Raw genomic sequence first — 19,622 nt, 5'->3', positions numbered from 1 at the left:
CTGCATCTGCTCCAAGGGGTCACTTTTTCTTATTTATCTCCCCGGAGGAAACTCTTCTTTTTAATATGCACAAAAGTGCCCTGTAGGCTAGAGGTGTTCCCTAATTGGTCAAGGTCCTTCGGTGTCTTCTGAGACAGCGCAGACTGCACGCGACCTTGGAGAATGTGGCTGACATGAAGGTGCATCCCTTGAAGAAAAAGTTCTGAAAAAAGTTGTTTCAGGAACTGTTTAGAAAACCCAGTGACTTGAAAACCCAGAATGTTTGGAACATGTTTCCATAGGGCTGGCCCTGTAATGATGACCCGCAGCCCTGATTCAGTGAAGGGTTCCCCTCTGCATCACAACCACTCCTCACCTGCCCTCCTGTTCCTGTTGTCCCCGTGCAGTCAACACGCTGCCTCCCATAATAGGGGAAATCTGCAGCTGGACAAGGTTCTGGAAGAAGGGCGCTCCAAATTACCTGTTGAAGGGACAAAGATTACAGGTTGCATCCTGTGAATTAAGCAGTCGCTGCCACTAACAGGTACTTTTGAAATGTAAAGACTGCTTTTCACGATGAAGTCATTCCACAAAACGTTTTCCAGTAAATGGGAAAAGAAAATGAGAAAATGCTCCTCTCCTCCGTCCCCACCACCCATCACGTTTTGAGTTCTCAGTCGTGTCAGTAACAGTCTTTGGGGTTCAGAACTAAAGTTCACACCTGCTTCTGAAAATGTGTGCATTCGGATGTCCTTTTCATGTGTGTGTGATCCCACTTTCACATTAATATTCTCAGTGGCTGGAAATATTCGTGCATGCCAACTTTATCTGTGGTATGTTCTAGAAACTAGGATGGGGAGGGAGGGGGAATACAGAGGTTCCAGACTGAAAGCAGGCCCAGCCTTTCTGGGGACACTTGCCCAGCTCTGGTCATCTGTGCCAGTACTAGTGGGGGCTGTTTGTCCTTCCTGTGTGCTTCCTTGAGTACAAAAATATGGCCAGAAATCAAGGGAAGTTTTCTTCCGAATCGTACAAGTGCTTCTTTGAGAGCTGTCATAATAGCTAAAGCAGTCCAAGTCCCCAAATGGGTTTGGAGCACAAAGCTTCTCTGGAACAGTGTGTTCAGAAATGTGTTTCTAATTGTAAAACTGACCACCTGCGTCTTCCATGCTGTCCTGGAGAGGCTGAGTAGGAAGTGGGGTCGGGGGAGAGAGTGACCAGAGCAGAGGATGATAAGGGAGGGACAGACTTCCCAGTATCACTATGCTCCATTGCTTGAAGAAAGACAGGGACTAAAAGGTCTATACGAGAATGCACGTGTGTGATGGGAAGTGTGGATGTGGGTGGGAACTTTAAGGTGTAAAGTTAGACAGCTGTCTGTAAGGAGCATTTTTATGTCAAGTGAGGAAATTTGCATATGGATTTATATTAGCTAATATTAGAGAATTGTGACATTTGTTAAGTGTGATAATATTATCTTGAACATGTAAAAATAGTCTCTTTGAAAAAGTGGATGAATTTTTTTTTGTTTTGGAATTTTTAGAGATAGAATTTTATATTTGCAATATATTTTAAATACTTGCCCATAAAAGTAGTAATCAAAACAAGTTAAGAGAGAAAAAAGGTTTAATAACATAAATGTCAGTCATTAAAATATAGATAACTGTAACATAATTCGGTTTTGTACCAACATGTGGATATATAAACCAGAATTATAGACATTTTGGTAAAGTAAATTGTATCTTTTTTTTTAAGATTTTATTTATTTATTTGTCAGAGACAGAGCAAGCACAAGCAGGAGGAGGGGCAAAGGGAGAGGGAGAAGCAGGCTCCTCACTGAGCAAGGAGCCCATTGCAGGGTTCCATCCCGGGACCCTGGGATCTTGACCTGAGCCAAAGGCAGACACTTACCCCACTGAGCCACCAAGGCGTCCCAAAGTCAATTATATCTTGAAGAAATTACAGTAAGAAATAGCTCGCTGGTAAAGGAGTTAGCAGAGCATAATATCTTTAGGTATAAATATTGGTGTCCACATTTCTCTAAAGCCTGTGTTTGCACAAGGCAGTGCTCGTAGTGACAGATGTCTGTGAATGAATGACGCCGTTCCAAGGCTTACTCCAACTCTCAACCTCTTTAACCACATCTGATAGGATCTTTCACACATTTCTTCCCATCTTCTTTCACTCTGTCAGTTGTAGGTGAAGTTTCAAAGCTCTTTCCCTCTGAAGGCAGAATCAGAAATGCTGCTGAGCCCAAAGAGAGCACCTTCCTCATGGCGTTGGTCAGTAGAAATACGAAGGTCAGGATTCTGGGTAGAAACATTGTAGTAAAGGCTCTTCTGTGTTAGGGCTTCTTATAGACCGCTAGTAAGCATGTATTGTACATTACTTAATTAATGCTTGCTAATAATAATTACACTAAGCCTCTTATTTTAATTCAATCCATGTCATGTTTTTTACCTGAAGAAATATAAACCGGAAGGCGACCTTTAACCTCTAAAGTTCTCTTTACGTCCTTACGCCATACAGCAAAATCTAGTACCTCTTTGTCTTTCTTCCTTCCTTCTTTTCTTTCACACATATTTCCTGACTACCTCGTAGTGCACAAGCCCTAAACTAGATTTTGGAGGAAAAAAAAAATGTAGCAACAGACATCGCCATTGCTTTCACAGAGCTTAATGTCTGATAAGTGATTCTGAGGCCCAAATGCAAGATATAATTTGTAACGCTTATTTCTGACCCCTCACCTCCCTCCTGTATTTGTGGTTAGCTTGAACCTTGTATTTTGTAAAAATTGGAAATGTTTCTGTTGATGTTAATTCTTTTCTCCACCCCCAGTTTCTGGCTGCTGGTCAGAGCGGAGGAGCCGAAGTAGCCTAGGACGGCCGCTCCTGTTGTGTGTCTGGGCCTTGGCGGAAGTGGAGGTTCTAGGAGCAGCCCAGGAAGCCACTCTCTGGTAAGCCTTCCCAATCTAGCTTTGCAGAAGAAACAGATTTATTTGAAAGTTGTGGTGACCAAGGGACTAAGTCTTCTGTCTACGGATGAGCCTAAAGCTTTAGAGTCCTACATTAAAAACCTGTCAGTACAGAGAGGATCAATTATACAATCCTACTTTTCTTTGCCTTTATGATTTAGTTTTCAGAAATTATGAACTTCCCTGAATCATAACTCCTGTCCTCACCCTTATGGGCAAAAGCATGTTGCATTTCAAAAATTAGGACTTCAGACACACCTAACCCATCCTGACTCTCAGTATCCCAGCCTCGCTTGTGATTCTCCTTCTCCGTGGTCCCCCGTTGGAGAGTTCCGCCACAGAGGACTCCACTGGGCAGGCCTGCTGGTTGAATTGTCAAGGAGCCGCATCACAGCTGTTGCTCTCACATGCTAGATGCATCAGAGGCCCACTGCATTTTCTCCAGTCTGTTCGTGTTGCTCAGTGGACGCTGAGGGGCTTTACATGGGCTTGTCCTCGAAGATGTGCAGGTCACAGTTACGTAATTACATATTTGTACAGGCACACCCAAACAATGGCATGGAATATACCAGTACAAATGATGCTCCATAGTAATGCGTGTCTTTCCTGGACAAGGTGGTCAGAATTGCATTCAGTTTTTCTTACGTATTTGTATCGACGTTTTATTGTTTATGGATCCTCCTGGAAGTCGTCAGGAAACTTGACAAGAATGTTTCATAAACCCTAAGGTCACAGACTGCGCTGGAAAAGCTAGTACATCTAGTGAGTGGGATAGTCCTTTACTAATGGTGTGGTAAAGTTAGCTTGTTAAGAAAGTTTAATCAAGAATACCAGTTGCAAGAATTTTACTTTCAACTCTGAGCTTAGTGCAACAGAGTGATATTTATCAGTATGCTGCTATTGGTTTATTACCAATAGTTCTAATTAAGTTATGTTAAATATTGACAAAACAAATTATATCCTTTATTTATTTATTTATTATTTTTTATTTATATTTTTTTAGAGATTCCATCTATTTATTTGACACAGAGAGAGAGAGTACAAGCAGGGGGAGCAGCAGGCAGAGGGAGAGGGAGAAGCAGGCTCCCCGCTGAACAGGGAGCCCAATGTGGGACTCCATCCCAGGACCCTGGGATCATGACCTGAGCGGAAGGCAGATGCTTAAGTGACTGAGCCACCCAGGCACCCCAAATTATATCCTTTAGCTCTCTGTGGACAAGGAGAAAAATTATTATTAAATTACATTGTATATATTATCATTCATATTTTATCTTAAGACTTTCCTTTCCCAGTTCTTGATTGCATATGCCAGTCAGCATTTTTAAAAATAGCTCACTTGAGGCTAGAAGAGAATATCAAAAGATTGAAACTTCAATTTTTTTCATATTTCATTTTTATTCATGTTTTAAAAGTGAGAGATAGCTTAAAGTGGAGGCGGGGAGGTAGGGAGGGAGATGCAGGAGGGGCGGAAAAGAAGGAAGATGGAGAAACAAAAATGCCTTCTATCAAGATAGGAAAACTCGCAGTTCTTTTTTACTGGAGGTTCTTTGTGACCCCTGATTGTTCTTTTCGTGTTTTCACTAGCATAGTAGCTTGGAAAGGATAAGAATTCACATCTAAAAATGAGACTTTCTTTCTTGAGTCAATTTGGGGGCTGAGATCTAGCTTTTATATTCAGCTCACCCAGATGAGCAAGGCAATCTCCTAAATATTGTATCAAAGACTCGACTTCTCTCTTCATTAGATTTACACTTATAAACCATGACTCAGATGACCAGAAATCTAGAGTTCTTTTACTTCCCCAATAACAAACCTGACTTGTTCACAAGTCCTTATTGCTGCTCTGTGATGACATCCACTATCTACACTTGGGGGTGACTCAGTCTCTGTTTACAACAGCCTCTAGGGCCGCCTGGGTAGCACAGTCGGTTGAGTGTCCAGCTCAGGTCGTGATCTCATGGTTGTGAGATTAAGCCCCGTGTGGGGCTCCGCACACAGCCTGGAGTCTGCTTGAGATTCTCTCTCCCTCTCCCTCTGCCCCTCCCACTTGTGCTCTCTCTCTAAAATAAATAAATACATCTTTATTTTTTTTAAAGATTTTTATTTATTTATTCGACAGAGATAGAGACAGCCAGCAAGAGAGGGAACACAAGCAGGGGGAGTGGGAGAGGAAGAAGCAGGCTCATAGCGGAGGAGCCTGATGTGGGGCTCGATCCCAGAACGCTGGGATCATGCCCTGAGCCGAAGGCAGACGCTTAACCGCTGTGCCACCCAGGCACCCCAAATAAATACATCTTTAAAAAACAACCACCACCACCCACCCACCCAACCAACCAACCATAAACAACAGCCTCTTTCAGGTAATTGTATAGTCAGTTAAGGGTATCACCTAGCCAGCTGAAGCTTGACCTCCCAGGCAGAGCGGCTCTCTTCTCCAAGGTTCACCCTTCCTTCTCCCGGAGTAGTCCCTGGATGAGGAGAGGAGCTTCATAGGAGCAGGGCTGAGGGTAGGGGTATGTCTGCCTATTGTTCTTTTGTCCTCTCTCGCCTCTGTCCACATGCTGCCTTCCGCAGTAGCTCTAAGCACTGGCCTCGACTTGCCATGTATTGCCGCTGACGTGTGCCATTCTCTCCCCCCCGCCACGTCCAACAGAGATGTGCAGCAACGTGAATAATTTGGGGAATGGAAAAAAAACTGACATAAAATTTTTAAATTTTATCTTACCACAACTCATTTGGGTTTAGTTTTTCCTTTCCACAAAAAGTTTTTTTACGGAGAACAGATGGCTTCTATATTGACGGAATGATAGAAACATGACCCTATTATTTTCTTCTTTGAATATCAACCAACACACAAATGCTAGTATTTCTTTCTATGAATAAATGCAAAGGTACATTTTATTTTCTAACCAAAAATTCTGTAAAGCATTTAAAAATTGTTTGTAAGTATACTCATAATTTCACAAAAATGCATATAAAATTCACTAATTTATTTTCTCAATAATATTTATGGAGGCTGTACTGTGTTCTCAGTTACTTGGGGATGTTAAGATAAATTAGATCCCACTGTTACTGAATTACAGTGCATTGGTGGAAAACAGTTGTCAAAAAAAAAAAGTTATTCTGTTAGAATAAAATAAAAGGAGTGTTATGAGGGGGGGATGTGTAGAGCTGACAGAGCACTGGGCAAGGGGAGCACAACTGAGTTTGAAACTAGAAGGACATAAAAGAGTAAAGCTCTCTCTGCCAAAGAGAAAATAGCATGTGAGAGGCCTTGAGACTGGAAAGACCATACAAGAGAAACCAATTGCCTCATCACAGCTAATGAATAGTTGTAGCCCGAAATAGGACTGGAGAGAGGCCAGCATTGGACCTTAGGGGTAGGTTTAGGATTTTGGAATTAATCCCAAGAGCGGTGGGAAGCCATTTGTCAGTTTTAAGTTAGATGCTTATTAAAACCAATGATCTGGCTGGAAAATGTTTTAGATTGTAGGAGGTCCTGAGTGGCTACAGGAGATCCGCAGTTCAGGTGACAGCTGATGGCAGGGACAAAAAGAAGAAGAGACAGATTCGGGAGACATTAAGAAAGCAAACTCAACAAGATCTGGTGGTGGATGAGATAGGAGAGTGATGGAAACAGACAAATCGATGATGACTCCCCGACCCCCCAATTCCTCCCTCCGGGAAGTGATGCACCATTTAAAGGAATAGGGGATGACAAAGAAGGGCAGCAAGTTGGGGATGGGGAAGAGAGAAAGAGTATTGGAAATATTCATTTTGAGGAGTCGGGGGGGCGGGGGTGTTATCTATGTGCTTATTTCCAGGAAACGATGGACTACATAGGACTTGCGCTCAGTAAGAAGAACTGAGTTGGAAGTGCTTGTTGAAACCATCCCATGTTCTTGGGGACTAAAGCACTGGGAACAGATGTGATGGCCTAGGAAGAAAATATAAAACTAGAAGAGTCCTGAAATCAAGACCCGAGGAAATAGCACACTTAAGAAAGGGCTCTGAGAAGAAAAGGCCAAAATGAGTAGATGGAAAGCAGAGAGGCCAAGGAAAGAGAATTTGGAAAAGGAGGGAGTCATCAAATCGTCCAGCCTTTTGAGAAATCAAGTATTACAGCTTTCTAGAATGAACATTGACAAATTTGATAGGAATTTTGGTGGGGTGCTATTACCAGAAGACCTTTTCAGATTGAAGGAAAATGAAGAGAGGAGGGAGTGGGACAACATACACTGCGAGTAGCTACTTATTCAAAAATACCTGGCTGGTATTGACATTTGTCCATGTGGCTTAAAATGCCTGCCGTGGATAAGAACGCAAGCTCTTATAAAAGACAGAATTTTCCCGGCATTCACAAAGCCCCACGACGGAGAGTGCTGAAGTAGGCTGAGTATGTAGAGAGCGTGTCACTGAGTGTAGCCAGAGCAAAATCCGGACAAACATTGGGTTTGTCTTTCTGTTTGGCTTCCCTGCTTGAGTAATCTGAGGGCTTGCGGGGGTGCCGCTTTAACCCCAACTGTGCTGTTGGCGCTCCAGCTTTGTGCCAAGCGTGTTTGCCAGCCAGCCTTCGAGCGGGCAGCTGCTGAAGCGTCGGGCCGGCTGACGTGCCCAGTCAGTCCTGCTCGTTTATGGCCGTGATGGCGGCCCTTCTGGCACCGCCCGCGGCTTCCACCTCATCGTCATGTCAGCAAGTGAAACAAAATTCAAAGTAGGGTAAGGTTCCCAGATAGAAACTGAGCCTGCTCTGAGTTTGTAATTAGGGTAGACTTTGTACTGGGAGCCTGGCCACTTAAAATAATTTCGGAAACAAAGTTGGTATAAGTAGAATAAATACATGTGTCTTCAGTAGATAGTTTAGAACTGCCTTGACTCTGTCATGATAAAAGGATGGTTTTTGAAGAGTCTCCTACCGCCTAACTTATTTGAGAGTAAATGGTTTAGAATACTGGTGTCCGAATTAAAAAAAAAGATCAAATCTAAATGAATCTGAATTCCATGAGGGCTTTTTACAAGTGACCTTTTGCACATGTGAAATGCCTGCTTTGTTTTTGCGTTTTTCGCAGCCTGGCTGAACTAGATGGCAAGCCAACCCTTTTTCTTGGGGCCAGCATCACGGTCAGGGTGACTGTACAGAACTGCAGTCTCTCAGACACCCACACTCCTCACTGAATTGCTCTCCTCTGAAAACAATGAGGCAATTCATGGTCCAAGTGTCCTCTGGGGACAGAAGACATCAGTCCTGAGCTGAAATCTTCAAATAAGGGAGCCTTTCAATGTTTGTCTAAAACTCCTTTACCCAGCCACAAGAAGAACAGAGACCCTGTCCCGGCTGGGAGAGGGGACTGGGAGAGAAGAACAGGAGGAAAGGAAAGCAGAAACTGTTATTTGTTTATCTGATTCTCTAAACTAAACACTAAAGCAGTATTAATCATGGGCAGGAGTATGTCTTGTTCAAACAGCGCACGAGATGGTTGGCTGTGGGGCTCTGGACTGTATTTGAATGGCGTGGAGGGAAGTCTCAGGGTGTCTCACCTCTTCGTGCCTTATCATGCTCAAAGTGGATTAACCTCATGGATAATGGATCTGTTCCTGTAACAAGTTGTGACGGCTAATTGTGCATTGTGCCCATCCTGCACCACATGAAGGAAGGTATTACTGCAGTGAATACTAAGCCTTGATGACTCAGTGTGCTGAGCTTTCTTTATTTCTAGTACTGGGAGGAGAAAAGCTCGGCACCCCGGCTTTCTCTTTCGGAGTGCACACAACAAGCCATACACATCTTCCCGAATCTTAGTTTGTGCTTCAGTAAACTGACTTATTATTTTTGCCTATCACGTGTTGGTCTTTTCTACTAGATGGTGAACCTTTCAAGTGAAGAATGTGTATTTCTGGGGCACCTGGGTGGCTCAGTTGTTAAGTGTCTGCCTTCGGCTCAGGGCCTGATCTTGGAGTCCTGGGATCGAGCCCCATATCGGGCTCCTCTGCTGGGAGCCTGCTTCTTCCTCTCCCACTCCCCCTGCTTGTGTTCCCTCTCTCGCTGGCTGTCTCTCTCTGTGTCAAATAAATAAATAAACTCTTTAAAAAAAAAAAAAAAGAATGTGTATTTCCTTTGTGATTTACCATTTTATCCTCAGGATTTGGCACCCCAGGGTTTCAGCCTTCATAGGTGCTCAATAAATTGTTGCTGAGTGAATGAATATCTGAAAACCTCTCTTGCTAGTAGAAGCAAGTTGATAGTTACCACTAACAGATGTTAATAATCTGGAAATACGCTTGTTTGGTTTTTTTTTCCTGCTTGCCTATTGGCATTTAAACTGTTTCCTGAGGCCGGACAGGAAAGGCGATCACATCTCTTGGCGTTATTACTATATGAGAATGGTTGACTAGAAAACAGTAGTCTTGTACTTCATTAGTCAAAGTGTCATCGTATTCACCTATTGCTTTTTAATTGACAACCTTGAGATATGGTTTTACTGTAGACGCTCAAAGCAGGAAGGACCTCAGAGTTTTCCTAATCTAACTTGTTTTACCTGTGAGAAAACTTGAGACCTGCACAGATCAGATGACTGGTCCACAGTGTCCCTGGTGACAAAGCCAAGACTAGGTCAGGTCTCCCTCCCAGCGACTGCGACACCAGGGGCCTACCTTTGCATTTACAAATGAATAACAAGCACTGAGGCATTAAATCCCTCCCACAAATGCCCATAGCGCAAGTCAGGACAGAGCCAGGGATGAAAAAACAGCATATGAAATCCCGGTTCTAGTGAGGATCTGTGCATTTTCCCCTTGACTTCTATGAATAATGTACATACACGTATTCTGTATGTGGTTCCCATGATGAATCAGGGTTGGGAGGGATCTTAGGTGCCCCTGTGCCACACCCCTTCTTGGTCTTGGCTGTTACACCTCCAGTGCCTGGGAACTCAACACACACAGCTTCCTGTTCTCAGCACATCGTCGGACAGAGCTAATAGAATGTTCATTCTTGGGCACCTGGGTGGCAGAGTTGGTTGAGCGTCTGACTTCAGCTCAGGTCATGATCCCGGGGTCCTGGAATTGAGCCCCACATTGGGCTCCTTGCTCAGCAGGGAGCCTGCTTCTCCTTCTCCCTCTGTCCTTCCCCCTTGCTCATACGATCTCATTCTTGCGCTCTCTCTCTCATAAATAAATAAAATCTTAAAAAAAATAGAAAGTTTATTCTTTAGACCAAACCTACATCTATGCTGCTCTCCCTTCTTGGTTCGATTTGTATCCTTTGGGGCTAGGGAGAACAGATCGAAGCCTTCTTGAGTATGCCAGCACAACCACTATATGAAGAGATTTCATTGTCTCCCTGTCATCTCTCTTTCAGTATAAATGGCTGTCTACTATATCCTTATTGTCATAGGAACTATGTTACCCAGGGGTAGATGTAAGATTGACTTGGCCATTTAGTGTATAAAGTGGATACTATGTTGCATCGGCTATTTCAGGAAATTATGAGATAAAAAATAAGTTTGGATGACTGCAGAGTTGAGGAAGCAATCAAAAGATTGACCAATGTATGTATGAAGCACTGAAAATTGAATGTTTGGCTAACATCTCCAGTTTCTTGTGGCTTCAGGGACAGAACCAGTAAGCCCTGATGTCCATCTTTAGTTAGCCACCTACTTATCTTGTTAACAAAACAAAAGTGCCTGTAAACTAGAATTAGAACAAGAGTAGAGAAGTTCTTTTGAATTTTGCTGAGCATACAAGTTGAGGGTTGAGCAACAGCCAAAAGAACAAATCTGTAAAGGAGAATAAGGCATTAGGGAACTCTTTGGTACTTTGGGAAAGAAAATAAAGTATGAAAAGAACTATCAGGGGGGCGCCTGGGTGGCTCAGTTGTTGGGCGTTTGCCTTCAGCTCCGGCCATGATCCCAGGGTCCTAGGATCAAGCCCCACATCGGGCTCCCTGCTCAGTGGGGAGCCTGCTTCTCCCTCTGCCTCTGCCCCTGCTTGTGTTCCCTCTCTCACTGTCTCTCTCTCTGTCAAGTAAATAAATAAAATCTTTTAAAAGAAGAGAACTATCAGAAAAGTAGTTGTGATCTTTCCTAAATTATGGACTTCTGTAACTGGGCACAGAGCTTTAACAAAGGACAAAGTTTTCTTCCTCCAACTCACCTCCCCCAGAGTCTAAATATATGATGGCACAGGAAGCATTATTTGAATGATATGTTTTGATTCAAAAATACAATTAAAGTAGCCTAAAGAGATAAGATTGCTTTCAATAGGGTAAAAATACATTGGATCAGTGCCACTTTTGGAATTTTTTTTTTTTTCAAAAGGAAAATTGTTTCCAGGCAGTCTGGCTACCACTCCTGATTAATTTCCTTCTGAACGAAAATGTTCCATTTTCTTTTTCTTTCTCTCCTAATGTTTTGGACTCCTAATTCATTTTAGCTGTGATTTTAATCCAGAAGTGAAGAAACAATAAGGCTCACTCTAAATCTGATTCTGGAGTGAGGTAAAGAAGGTACCTCCTTTGTTTCTGAAAGTCTACCTGGGAAAACAGTCAACATCTTGGATATACAATTTTCATAATGGTGTTCTCCATTTGTAGGAAAATGACAGTACTGCAGCCTCACATCTTAGGTAACTTATGGAAGATATTCTTGTAAATGGCAAATCAGCCATCCCTACCAAGACTTTTTTTTTTTTTTTTAAGATTTTATTTTCAGTAATCTCTATGCCCAGCATGGGACTTGAAATTACAACCCAGAGATCAAGAGTTGAATGCTCTACCAACTGAGTCAGCCAGGCACCCCAAGACCTTCTCTCTCTCTCTCTTTTTTTTTTTTCTCTATTTTTTAATGGACTTCATTTCTTAGAGCAGTTTTAGGTCCATAGTGTATTAAATGGCAAGTACAGAGATCCCATATACTCCCTATCCTTATACATGTACAACTTCCCACACTATTAGTATCCTACACTGGAGTGGTGCATTTGTTAAAATCAATAACCCAACATTGACACATCATTTTTCTTTATTTTTAAACCATGTTGTGCCATTGAGCACTTTTGGTTAGACTCCTAACTCAGACTGGAAATAAAGTTTAACTATATTAGTGAAATTTTATATTCCAAAATATTCAGTGTTGCTGCTTATCTTTATTAAAATCAAATGGATTATTAGCAAGAAATATCTAATAGTATTGATGTTTATAGTCTGATGCTCTGGTAGTACAGATTTTTCACTTTTTATCAGATATCTGATAGAGTCAAAAAGTCATTTATTGTTGTCCATCACATCAATAGGCTAAAGAAGAAAAATCACATCATATAAGTAGATGCAGAAGAAACATTTGACAAAATCTAACAACCATTCATGATAAAAATTCTCAGTAAACAAGGAATAGAGAGAAACTTCCTCAACATGATAAAGAACATGTACAAAAAACATAGCTAGCATCATACTTAATGTTGAGAAACTCAGAGCTTTCCCTCTAAGATTAGGCACAAGTCAAGGATCTCCTCTCACCACTCCCTTCCAGAATTATCCTGGAAATTCTAGCTAATGCAATTGGATAAGAAAAGAAAGTTAAAATTATACAGATTGAGAAGGAAGAAATGAAACTGTCTTTGATTGCAGATGACATGACTGTGTATACAGGTAATCAAAAAGATTAACAAAATAACTCCTGGAACTGTTCAGTAATTATAGCAGGGTTGCATAATACAAAGTTAAACTATAAAAGTTAGTTACTTTCCTATATACTAGCAATGAACAACTAGAACTTGAAATTTAAAACATAATACCATTTACATTAACACTCTTAAAAATTAATCACTTAGGTATAAGTCTAAGAAAATATGTAAGGTCTATATGAGAATACTTCAAAACTCTGATGAAAGAAATAAAATAAATAAATGGAGAGACATTCCATGTTCATGGATAGAAAGACTCAATATTGTCAAGATGCTAGCTCTTCCCAAGTTGATCTCTAGCTTCAATTCAATCCTAATAAACATTCTAGCAAACTATTTTTTTTGGATATTGATAAACTGATTCTAAAGTTTATATGTAGAGGCATAAGACTGAGAAGAGCCAGCACTATATGGAAGAAGAACAAAGTGGAAGGACTAACATTACCCAACTTTAAGACTTCCCGTAAAGACACAGCAATCAATACAGTGTGGTATTGGTAGAAGAATAGACAAATCAATGGAACAGAATATAAAATCCAGAAATAGACTCACATAAATATAATCAACTGATGTTTGACAAAGAAATGAAGGCAATACAAGGTATGAAGCTTTTCAACGAAGGGTGCTGGAACACATGGACATCCAGATGCCAAAAAAAAAAAAAAAAATCTAGGCACGGAACTTACACTCTTCCTAAAAATTAACTCAAAATGTATCAGGGACCTAAATGTAAAATGCAAAACTATAAAAGTTTTAGAAAACAACATAGAAAATCTAGATGACCTTGGATTTGGAAAGGACTTTTTAGATACAACACCAGAAGTGTGATCCATGAAAGAAATAATTCATAAGCTGGACTTCACTAAAACTAAAAATTTCTGCTGTGCAAAAGACAATGTCAAGAGAATGAAAAGATAAGCCATGAGCTGAGAAAAAATATTTTCAGAAGACTTATCTGGTAAGGGATTATTATCAAAATATATGAAAAACTCTTAAAATTCAACAGTAAGAAAACAAAAAAAATTACAGAAAGGAACTTAATGAACATCTCACCAAAGAAGACAAACAGATGGAAAATGAACATACAAAAAGATGCTCAGTATCGTAGTTCGCCCACAAAATACATATTAAAACAACAATGAGGTAACTCTACACCTAATAGAAAAGCCAAACTCCAGAACACTGATGACACCAATGGTGGGGAGGACGTGGAGTGACAGAAAATCTCATTGCTGGTGGGAATGCAAACGGGTACAGGTACTTTGGAATACAGTTTGATGGTTTCTTACAAAACTAATTATATGGTTACCATATAACCCAGCAATTATGCCCATTGGTATTTACCCAAAGGAGCTGGAAACTTATGTCCACACAGAATTATTCATAACTGCTCAAACTTTTAAGCAACCAAGATGTCCTTCAGTAGCTGGATAAAGAAACAGGTACATTCAGACAATGGACTCTATTCAGCGCTTAAAGAAATGCCATCTAAAGACATGGAGGAACCCATGGGTATGCAGATATGGGTATAAGGGGTATATGAGAAATCTCTGTACCTTCTGCTCAATATTGCTGTGAACCTGAAACTTCTCTAAAATATAAAGTCTATTTTTTAAAAGGGGAAAAAAGGCAATTGACGTATCAGTGCCTCTCTGTGCAGTTGCTGTCTGTATGTAAAACACACTAACAGGTGTAATAGCCAAGCATGACCAGCTGTAACTACGTTTTTCCCCACAAGATTTTCTTTCTAGATTGAAGAGGCATGTTGTAGAGTGGAAAGAGCATGAACTTCCAGTTAAGGTGGACCTGAGTTTGAATCTTAATTTCAGCACTTAGTTGATGGGTGACTTTGGATTAATCACTTAACCCTGCTGATCTTCATGTTCCGGTCCGTAAAGTGGGGATAAGCAAATCTACTTCGCAAGGCTGTCACAGCGAGGAATGGCAAAAAGGTACCCAAAGCCTATGGCACAAGCAGACACTCACGCTATGATGTGGCATAAAGGTATGGACTCCGGAACCAGACCAACTCTCTGATCTTGGGCAAGTTATTTAACTTCTCTATGCTTCCTTTTCCTCACCTGAAGATTGTGATCATGGTACATACTTCATGGAGCTCTTGGGAAACCTAAAAAAGAGATAGCAGTCAAGTTACCAAAATTGCTTACCACGGTGCCAGGCACATGGTAGATGTTGGATAATGTTCGCTGTAATTATAAATATATCGTCTTGGCGTGGAAATGCCTGAAGAGATGAAACGGTGTCCATCATCTTCATACCTGGACAAAGATGTGGGTCAGTGCAGCCCGTTGCCAGGCAATGCTGAACTTTTCTTCATCTGTTTTTTTCTTAAACTGCCTTTGAAATCTATTATGTCTCTTTAAGTAGTTTAGGTCCATGTCCTAATTTAGAACTACGCAGATAGAGTGTGCTTGTTTGAGTTGACAAAAATTCCTCTTCCCAAATTAACCCCGCCACAGTGTTTAGCATTAAACCCTAATTTGTTTTGCATGTACTGGTTAGAAATAAGACTTCCAGGGGCGCCTGAATGGCTCAGTGGGTTAAGCGTCTGGCTCTTGATTTCAACCTGGGTCATGGCCTCAGTGTCGTGGGATTGAGCCCTGTGTTCGGCTCCGGGATAAGCTCGGAGCCTGCTTGTCTCTTTCCCTCCACTCCTCCCTCTGCTCGCTCTCTCTCTCTCAAATAAATAAATATAATCTTTGGGAAAAAAACAGGAACAAGACTTCTAAGTAACACCTAAAATGGTCACATTTTCTAGCGAGCTATGATACTGTGAAAAGATCATTAGATCTGGTGTTAAACACACCTGAATTTAGTCCTCAGTTGCTATGTGATGTGGGGAATGTCATTTATTCTGTGGTCTAATTTCATCATAGGCAAAAGGCGTGACTGTGGAAAAATGAAATAATGTATCTACACCTATTTTATATATTCTGGAGGGTCAAAAAGACACATAAACCTGGTTATAACTTTTGGTGAAGAGACTAACAGTATTTACAGTTCCCGTGACAACCTGCTTGAGTTCACATTCTGGCTCTGCCGCTCACTAGCCGGTGACGTTGGCAAGGTAATTAACCTCATCTATGAAATGATAACAGCGTCTATATTAAGGGTTGTTGTGGGGATGAAATAAAGCCAATCCCACAAAAAGCTTAGCATAAGTTCTGGCAAAGCCTAGTTCTCAATAAATGTTAGCCACCATTATCATTTTTAGGATATGAGATTTAAACATCTACAACCATAAGGAAATGATAGAGTATAATGTAAATGCTGAAAATAAAGAGAAGATAAAAATCAAATGCCAGGATGAGAAACACTGGCAATACATTAACGTTTCTGAACGAATACCGTGAAGAATACACATCCCGGTTCAAATTTTGATGTGCCAAATCAACTGAATATTGCATCTCCGACATTTCTGAATTTTCTGCATTGGAGTACTTTCCAATACAAGAGCAGTGTTCGATAAGTTTGCAGTCTCTTGGCGCACAGCAAAGAGCACAGATAGGTGTCTTTTTAGAGGTGGAATACCAAGAGAACACCCACCTCTGTTTGGGTAGTGGTGGGATATCTAAGTTTGATAAAATCAGAGCTGTATAGTCGTACCAAAACAGAGTCAATTTACAAACAGATACGGGATTTGAAATCGACTTTTATGTTGAATATTTTTAAATCAACACAGGAAATCATTATTTAAATTATGTTGATAAAGAAATTAATATGCTTATTTTCATAAAGTTAGGAAACTGGAGTTTTTCTTATCAGTGATTCTTCAGGTGGGATAATTTTATTCTATTCCATATGCTATGAAAGAAGCAAATGAAGGAAAGCGAAAGAAAACAAAACAAAAACCCACTTTTGCTTACGTTCGATTCTTTCCAGTATTCCGCTCAATACTTCACTTAGCGTCTTTAAATGAAAGATGCAGAATTTTAACGTGTCTGTTGTACTGATAGTTAGACTTCAGAGACTTTTTTGTGGCATCAGTCAGATTTATAACCTGTATTTAACGCTTCAGTAACTCCAGAATTTGAACGTTTTACAGCAGGTTCCCCTTTATCCCTTAAGATAAAAGTGGTAGTCTCTGCAGCTATGACAGCTGTCAAATGAATAGAAGCCTGGAGACTCTGAGATTATTGTGGCTGAAAAGAAGTTGTTTTTTCCTACTAAATCCCGGAGTTATTAATCAAAGAATCAATGCATTTGAAATCAAATGATGTGTTTTCTTGTACCTGAGTGTATAATAGATTTAGGCCTCAAATGTGTGTTGCAAGAATAAGGTGCTTGTTTTTCTTTCAAATTTTATTTATTTTTTTCATTATAAGTGCACTTCTTAATCCCCGTCACCTATTTTACCCATCTCCCCACCCGCGTCCCCTCTGGCCACCACCAGTTTGTTCCCTGTAGTTAAGGGTCTGTGTCTTGGTTTGTCTCTCTTTTTCCCCTTCCTTGCAAGAAGTTGAATACAATGAGCATATCAGCCTACTGAGTTTTAAAAATTTTATAACTCACATTTTTTGCTTATGATTTTTAAACCCTGTAAAAGGAACACATCGTTCCCATGAATATTGTTAAATTATAAAATACATAAAATTTTAAAAATGGCTTAGAGGACAAGATACATAAAACAAAGAGGACCGTGACAGGCAGGGAGTAGTAATACCGATCCCTATACTCACCAAACAGATAAAGAAAGAAACAAATGCAAAACTGCTAGAGATAAACGTCACCCATTGCTGATCACATCCATCCACCCCTTCCCCTTTCCCACCTTCCACACCATTAGCTTCTCGTACTTTCACGGATACTTGTACGATGCGTGTTCATAGTCCAAAGCACCCAGTACTGTTGCCTCACATGCTTTTAAGCTTTATGTGAAGGGCATCATGAACACTAAGAACATGTTACATCTTGCCACTTTGAAGGTGTTCCTTGGTGCTCCTAAGTACTGGCTTGTGATTTCACTCACAGGTAATTTACACATAGAAAAATATGTACTTGCCTAAGTTCTTCTTATTTTACTAGCTATTGATACTTTTTTTCCCCCTTCATATTACATTTTTTAACTGGTTAGTACTTCTAGGAACAGTCGTCTGTCTCACACTTTATAGATCTCATGGATATTTTAGGCAGTGAAATAATGCAAGTATTGAAAGTTTTGTCTTTTTCTTTTCAATTTCCGTATCTTTGATTTCGTTTGGTTTCCTTAGTGCCTGGGCTAGGACGTTCATTCCAGTGTTGAAGAGGAACAGTGGTAGAGGATAGCTTTTTCTCGTTCCTCCATTTAATGCTTTCACTTCAAGGCATTCACCATTACGCAGGATGTTTGCGCTCTAGGGAAATGAACTGTTGGTTTATTAATATGTAATATTTCTTCTTTCATCAATTTTGATAAGTTGTTTTTTAAGAAAAGTATCTCCTTTAAATATTCAATGCATTGGCATTCACATAGTAGTTGATGATTTTTAGAATCTGTCTCTGGTTATGCCCTCCCATTTTGGTTCCTTCTATTATGTGTTTATGTCTTTTTTTTTTTTTTTAACATGTTTTGCTGGACATTTATCTGTTACTAATTTCAAAGAACCTGATTTTTATGCTGTTAATTATTTCCATTTTAAAAATTCATTAATATGTGCCTTTATCTTTATTATTTATTTCTTCAATTTACTTTAGGCTTAGCTTATTTTCAATTTTGACTTTTTAAAAAAAAATACGTATTTGACTCCAATTGAGGTTATAAATTTTCATCTAAGAACGACTTTAAGTTGTAATCTCAAGTTTTGGTGTATTGTATATTCATTTGTTGTTGCTTGTAAATAGCTTATAATTTCCATAATGATTTCCTTTTCCTTAACTCATGAGTTGCTTTTAAAATACATAATCAAAAAAATATTCACGATTTTCCTTATTGATTTGTATGTTAATCACATTGTGGTTAGGAAACAGTCTGTATATTAATATTTTAAATATGTTATGAATACTTTTGAAAATGAATATCTGATTATTTTTGGTCAGTGTCTATGTGTACATAAGAACAATTTAAAACTTCTGTTGGTGAAATCATGGGTCTCTGTTTTTCTCTCAGAATAACTTCCTAATTGTGTTGTTCACAGCCTCTATATTTTTATGAGTCTTAATTTTGTTGATCTTCTGCTTTTTTTTTTTTTTTTTTAAAGATTTTATTTATTTATTTGACAGAGACAGCCAGTGAGAGAGGGAACACAAGCAGGGGGAGTGGGAGAAGAAGAAGCAGGCTCATAGCGGAGGAGCCTGATGTGGGGCTCGATCCCAGAACGCTGGGATCACGCCCTGAGCCGAAGGCAGGCGCTTAACGACTGCGCCACCCAGGCGCCCCTGATCTGCTTTTTAAGCAAACTTGTGTTATACTCTCCCACCATGTTTGTACAATTTGTCTGTTTCTACTTGTAATTCTAGGGGTTTGTTCTGGATCATCTATTTTGAGACTATGTTTTCAAGTGCATTCCAGTGTATCATTATCAGAGGTTCTCATTTGATTGTTTCTTTTATCATTACGTAGTTATCATTCCTGCTAAATCAAACCCTGCCGGTGTGCTTTTTTTCTTTTTCATCTTAATTTTTTTCTGACATTAATAGAGTCGTTGACTTTCTTTTGGCTCAAAATTGCATCATATATATTTTTCAGTTGCTTTCTTTTTCATTTTCCACCTTTTAGGTATGTTTCTTGTAAGCTACATCTAGCTAATTTTTTAAAAAATCCAAATAAAATATAACTTTTTAATGTAGGAAATTTTAGTCTTTTTATATTTATTATAATTGATGTGATTTATAGTTAATTGATTTATTATAATTACAGATCAATTTGAATTTTTCGATTTGTGTTTCTACCATATCCTTAGTAATTTCTCTTTTAATTATTTTTTATTTTTTTATTTTTTATTTTTATTTTTTTTAAAGATTTTCTTTATTTATTTGACAGAGATTGAGAGAGCCA

At 39.8% G+C, this 19,622-nt stretch overlaps 1 long non-coding RNA gene across 2 annotated transcripts in view; it reads left to right on the top strand.

Annotated features, from left to right (window-relative positions):
- LOC121104255 overlaps positions 1-8,918 on the top strand; it is a 57,474-nt gene extending 48,556 nt beyond the window's left edge. The window contains exons 3-4 of one of the 2 annotated variants that reach the window (XR_005836536.1): positions 2,818-2,935; positions 8,023-8,918. This is a non-coding gene — a long non-coding RNA (uncharacterized LOC121104255). Of the gene's footprint in view, positions 1-2,817; positions 2,936-3,232; positions 3,354-8,022 lie in introns of those variants that run through there. The other variant, XR_005836537.1, reaches the window with a different exon arrangement.
- The last annotated feature ends 10,704 nt before the right edge of the window (positions 8,919-19,622 follow it).

The sequence above is a fragment of the Ursus maritimus genome, unplaced genomic scaffold, assembly GCF_017311325.1.
Source record: "Ursus maritimus isolate PB19 unplaced genomic scaffold, ASM1731132v1 scaffold_20, whole genome shotgun sequence".
Classification (NCBI taxonomy): domain Eukaryota; kingdom Metazoa; phylum Chordata; class Mammalia; order Carnivora; family Ursidae; genus Ursus; species Ursus maritimus.
Note: the sequence above shows the minus strand (reverse complement) of the source record. Positions and strands in the feature narration are given on the sequence as shown.